The sequence below is a fragment of the Sipha flava genome, unplaced genomic scaffold, assembly GCF_003268045.1.
Source record: "Sipha flava isolate LNK unplaced genomic scaffold, YSA_version1 19262_pilon_pilon, whole genome shotgun sequence".
NCBI classification, from domain to species: Eukaryota; Metazoa; Arthropoda; class Insecta; order Hemiptera; family Aphididae; genus Sipha; species Sipha flava.
Window position 1 is genome coordinate 1 of NW_020272697.1, and position 6759 is coordinate 6759.

Sequence of the window (6759 nt, forward strand, 5' to 3'; positions counted from 1 at the left end):
AAACAATGCACAGTTTCTTTTCGTATATTTTTTATCTTATCTTGACGTTGAACATAATATATTATATTCAGTATGTTCATATACATTCAGTATGTATTCATATCTTATTCAGTAATGATATTCTGAACAACGTTTAAAAATTGTTTTTTGTCAATCAATCTTTCTTAACGAACGTCCATAACACCACGATGACGGGCTGATGATTTGTACCGATCCGTGTGTGGTTGCAAACAACCATGAAAACCACGTCAACACAACAAAATCAACAATCAACATACCCAGTACTTCCGCTGCTAACCGCCAAATGTATCTGTACGGTAGACGTGACAATAACGCCTAGGCGCAGCTCGCCTTTTATATCCTTAACCAAATGTACCCTTTTACCAGTAGGTTCGAAGTAAAGCCAAAAAATCACACATGATAACTGTGAAAGAACTTTTCCCTCAACACTCAATTTTGCTTAATATTCTAATTCTTCAACAACTAAAACTACAATAATTTTCAAATCTTCTCCGTAGTTGCTATGTGAACTATATTTTGTAAATATTAGACTTCATCATTCTTTCAAAATAATAAAAAATATGTTTTTGTTATGCCTACCAAGGTAAGAAAACAATTTGACTATTATATATCCCTCCATATACAGCTATTATTACCCAATAATATGTTTCAGAAATGCAGTGTGTGCTTGGTGAAGTGATATGGCGTTTGACAAGTAGTGCTATATCCAGTCAGCAGAGTGATCCTGTAATGGTCAAACATTTCTCCACGCGACTCCAGTCGATTTCTCTTACTTCATTAGTATACTAATATTCTAATATTTTTTCGCTTGTATTGGTTCCTTTATATTTGACTCTATCCTAAACATGACTGTTGCAAAAATTACTCTATGTATATTAAGTATAATGGTAACTTAATTATTTACTACTATAATAGTTGATTTTCCAATTTCAAGTAAATTCTCTTTACAATTGAATATTTTAAAAATATATTTTCTTTGACATGTATATATAAATATTTATAATAATTTATAATATTCTTACTCCCTGTAAGATGAAAATAGTAAGAAATTCTTAATCTGAATAATTAAAAAAATATTTAAGTATAAACAAATGTTTATATGTAAATACATAAATAAATAAAAGCTTATCCCAGAGTATTATAATATTTTTAAATTACGACCAATTTTTAATTATAAATTCATCTTCAGGTATACACAAAATCAATAAAATTGCAACTGAATATGAAAAAATAAAATCGCAGCTCTATTTGCGTTTAGTACTTGTAAATGTTTTGAAACCTAACATGATATAATTGTAATTATTAAACAATGCCATTAATACATGAATATTTTGATGTTTATTAGTCATGAGTAAAATATAAATTATAGTTTCTTTAAAGAATATATTTTAAAATACTATAAAAAAAAAAATAATAATAATAAAAATAATGAGTTTTGGGTGTCTGCTGGCATTATAGTTTATGTGAAAACAAAAAAAAAAAATATTCAATTTAATTAAAATTAAAAATTGACAATAGCATTTAAGATTTTTAGTAATACAAATAAAAAGTGAGATATGAATGACTTAAAATTAATTTGATTTATTTCAAATATTAATTTATTTTAAAATAGCCATATTATTGTTTTGCATTTAACATATAGTTTAATTTAAAAATTTTGACTTGAATAAATGTAAAAAGTATTATTAAATTTAATATTTAATATAAAAATACTTTACAAACTGGTTACAAAGATAATAACTCCATCTAGAGAAAATCATTGATTGTCAAAGAAACATTAATTAAATTGAATATATCTTACTCATTATTTTTATTTGAAATTTAAAATGAAGAATATTAAAATTAAAACATGTTTTATTGCCATAGTAGTAATATTATTTATATGTAAACAAAACAGTTATTAAGTATAAAAAAATCATATTAATAATTAATATTTTTTTATTTATATAATTATTATATAAATATTAAAAGACTATTGTTTATTATAATCAAAAAATGAGAATGAAATGTTATAAAATTTTAAATTTAAAATATGAAAATTCAAAACTAAAAAGTACTTTGTTGCCATGGAGGTTATTTTATTTATGTGTAACAAAACAGTAATTGAGTATCAAAAAAAAAACATAATTGATAAAAATATTTAGATGATATATTGTATATTTCAATCAAGAAATGAAAATGAAATGTTATAAAATTGTAATAAATTATTTCTAAATTACAATAAATTATAAATTTATCTAAACAAAAGTATCCCTTTATATTTAAAAGTCATTGTATTGATTTAGCAATTTTTAATATCAATTTGAATTTTAAAATCTGAAGTAAAATTCATTATAAGTGAAATTTAAATTATTTTGGTTATTAACTACTTTAACTTAAAAATACTAAAAATATAATGAAAAGTGGTTTTGAGTAACCTCTGGGAATTTGATTTTGGTGAAAAAAAAGTTATTTGTGAATAAAAAGAAACTTAATATTATTTTAGTTTAAAATGTATAAGATTGAAGTATTAATAATTTAAGTAAAAAAGTTAGAACTTACATTTTAAAATTGGTTTGAGTTATAGTAATTTCTAAATATTAATTTATTTTCATTTTTGAAAACAAAACAATTTATAGTTATAAAAAAACAGAATGTATTCATTTAAATATTAAAAATTGATATCTATGTTCAGAGAAATAATTTAAATATTAAAAAAAAAATTAAAGCAATTTATATTTATATTTTCAAATTATCTACTGTATTGAGAATTTGTATTTTTAATCCTAATGTTAAAAGTGTATTATTAATAATAAATAATATTTAAATAGGTATGATTTTTTGAATTAAGTTAAATTAAGGAAAAAAGTCAAATTATTATTATTTTTAATTGATATTAAAATGTTGATTCTTTATTACTTATACAAAAAATATGAGTATCGAATGAGATTAAAAGAATTTGAGCTATTTATTATGTTAAGCTTTGCTTAATCATAAACTTAAGCTTATGTTTACATTGAAATACCAGGCCTTAAACTCTTAAACATAAGCTTTTCAGTACAAAAATATATCTATTTAAAACGAGTTAGTATAGTTAAAAGTAGCATACCAATATTTTAGTTTACATTTTAAATATTATTTACTAAAAAAAAAAGGATTCCCCAGATGTTCTTGATTTGAATTTGATGAAATTAAAATAATCAATGATAGATTATTCCTTATTAAAAGCAACATACATTTATTTAAAATATGTTGTATAATTTAGTAAAAATGATGCCTGATAACAATACTACTTAGTTTAACATAAAAATATTTCTTATTCTACCTTTGATGACATTATTATTAATATTTATCTTGTTCCTTATAATATTATTTCTAACCTATTAGGTTATTATTTTAACCTACTTAATTGATAGATACATTATTTACATATTTAATATTTTTTTTCACTAAATGCAAAGTATCTGTAGACCAATATCCAACAACTTCATTCAATGCCTGAAAAATTATTTAAGCTGTTTACTATGAAAAAATATTTTTTTGTAAACGTAAAAGAAAATTTGGTTTTTACAAACATAGAGACGTTAAGTTGTAATTGAGAGCAGATAGGCAATTAATAAAAAATGTGGTAAACAATAAATTAAACACAACGAGACCTCTAGAACGAGACAAAACCTGATGGATTAACGTAGTTGCTCAATATCTAATAATGATAAACCAGAACACACTCTTACAGACAGTATATCAGAGAGATTTTGATGGCAGCGCTGGTCCTAAATGCTAAATGGAGCGTTAAGCTGGTGAAGAAAATGGGGTTGAAATTTAATCATAGATAAATTAATTACATTTTTTTACTGTAATGAATTGTGCAATGAAATTTTGTAGTTTTAGGTAAATATAATCACACACTAAAAAAAAATGTTATAAATGTTTACACAGAGATCACCTACTTTGTTTAATTCGCAGATGTTTATTAAATATATATATACAGGATATAAGATATTTTGTCTGGTAAATTTAATACCAAGACTATGTATTAGAATGTATGATTAAATATAAAATTCAAACCATAAAATGGTTGAATAATTATAATTTCTTACGTATGGTAGTCGTGTAGCTTGAACATATATCATTATGTAATTTTTGTAAATAGGTCTTGTAAACTGAATTAACCATTCACTCACAGATTCTCATATTATGGCAAACAGTAAGGGTCTAAAATAAATTGATCCACTTTACAATGAATGCTGCAAAACCTTGGATTAAACAACATATTTTCTATAGTTTGGCTTTTTTATAAATGTAGATTCAGAATTGTATCTTAAAAATATTTTTATTTTTTAAATATAAACATTAATTATAGTAGTGATGAGATTGTAAAATATGAACTATAGGGCATAAAAATTTATTTATAAAAATGAAACATTTAGCATAACTAGGAACTGACAAGACTCATCAACAGATTATCATAATTTATTAATATAAGATAGGCCATCGAGGTGAACTGACATGAGAATCAGTGTTTATGTTATATTCAAACGAGAGGGTATTTTGCAATTATTTACAATACAATTTATTTGCAATTAAAAGTTGAAGAAAATACTGCTACCTTACCCTGATAGTTTACCAACAAAATGACATATTCTTGGTTTCCAAAATGATCGACAAAAGCAAAAACTTGAAAAATGCAACAAAAATAGTTTCATCTTAGAACTGAGGAATATAACAGTTACATTAGACGAATGCCGTATTTTTAATTATGACTGATGGTATTTTCGGTATACCGGTAATTACTTAAAAAAATGTCGGTATTTCGGTATTTTCTGTCTCAGAACACCGGTATACCATGATTCGGTAATAACCACTGTTACCGAAAATACCGTAAATTATGGCAATTATATTAGATGTTAATACAATAATACGTGACACCAGTTTATTTTTATTTTTTGTTTATTATTATTATTTTGTAAAAACAATATAGGTAATACAGATTATAGGTAAACTTAATACAAGTTACAAAATCTGAGATTACCGAGGTACGGTATTTTCAAGAATTATCGAAAATACCGTAGAAACCGGCAGTTATCAAATACCGAATACCGGTACCTATCAAAATTTGAAATATCGCCAGCCCTAATTTTAATGCATTGTTTAATATCACACTAAGAAAAATGTATTAAGCATTGAAATCCAGGCTTTAATTATAACTTATAATTTAAACAATAAATTGTAGGTAGTACCTATGATAAAATAAAACGATAAATACGACAAGTACCTACACATAAATGAATACAATTTCTATTTTTATTTTCACACAATTACTGCACTTTATCGTAATGTGCTGAACAAAAGAGCATCTCATTCAATTAGATAGAGAAAAATTGAGCATCTTAACGGGTAGTTCTTACATTGACTAGTTTAGGAAATGTCTATAGACCGACGAAAAACAGCGTTTAAAACGAGTTTTACATATATATAGGGATGTTGCGATACTATCGAAACCAATAAAGTTACGATACTTTTCTTTCGATACAAGTACTTTTCGTATCAATACCCATGGTTTCGATACTTTACACATATCGATAAAAAAAAATACTGGTATCGAATCATTTACTAATCGCCATATTGGTACGAAAATCAAAAGTGATCGAATGCAGTGGCGTAATTTGGAATTGGTTTTGGGGTGGGATTGCGATATAAATTTATACTATCATTCTAGTGGGGCTATACCCCCCACACCCCCTTTAACCATTAAATCTCATATATCTCAATATTATATTAATTTATTATTATAAATTAAATGGTATAATGATGATTGTAAAAAATGTTAATTTTTAATTATTACCTTTTTCTAACTTTGTACTTACAGGTTGTTCTACAGAAATCATCGATCTAATTCTTTGTTTTTCCTAAGAAAATATCCTTGTGTTATTGATTTTTAAATTTATGGATATGGGTATGCCATAATAATTACATAAAAATAAGAAATACATAAATGTATGAAGATTTAGATTATTTCAAAAAAATAGTTCAATTTTATTACAAGTTTTTTGCTAGGTTGGTCTTGATCTGAATTACATTTTGACAAGCTGTTTTCTTGATCAGTTTCTTTAAATTTTTTTGAAAAAAAAAATAAAAGCATTCGACTGCCTTTTCATGTTTAATTTAATAATATTGTTATTTCCACAGAACAGAAACCACAATCCACAATACAATAACGTTAAAGGTTTCCTCTTAATCGGAACGATTATTCATATAGGTCGTTTTTATATTTTACTCTTATTATTTTAATTTGATACGATACGAAGAAGTAAAAGGATCAATATTTTTCTTTCGATACTCACTCATATCGGTTCTTTCGTTTCGATATTTTCATTCAATTCGATACCTAGTAAAAATATCGATACTTTTCTTTCTATACCACGTCCCTACACGTGATCTTTTTCGTCCGTCGGGTAACGATGTCTTGTTTGTAGGGACGTGGTATCGAAAGAAAAGTATTTACATAATAAAATAAATACATTATTAAAATTATAAAAGTATTAAACAATTATTATATTTCATTTATATGTATTTATTAAAGTTGATTTATATTTGGTAATGATCAAGAAACACTATGCTTTTACTAAAATGTAATTAAATTAAATTGTCTATTAAATTTGCAAGCGCTTAACTCTCTTTTAAATCATTAACTTAAAGTATCTTATAATTTCATCCAATATAGCATACGTAACATCATTGATTATAGAATATTCTATT

The 6759-nt window shown here is 24.4% G+C and overlaps 1 long non-coding RNA gene across 1 annotated transcript; it reads left to right on the plus strand.

The window, feature by feature from the left end:
• Positions 1-31: 31 nt before the first annotated feature.
• Positions 32-1007, plus strand: LOC112681546. Its single transcript, XR_003148406.1, has 2 exons — positions 32-604; positions 674-1007. It is a non-coding gene; the product is annotated as an uncharacterized LOC112681546 (long non-coding RNA).
• Positions 1008-6759: the final 5752 nt, after the last annotated feature.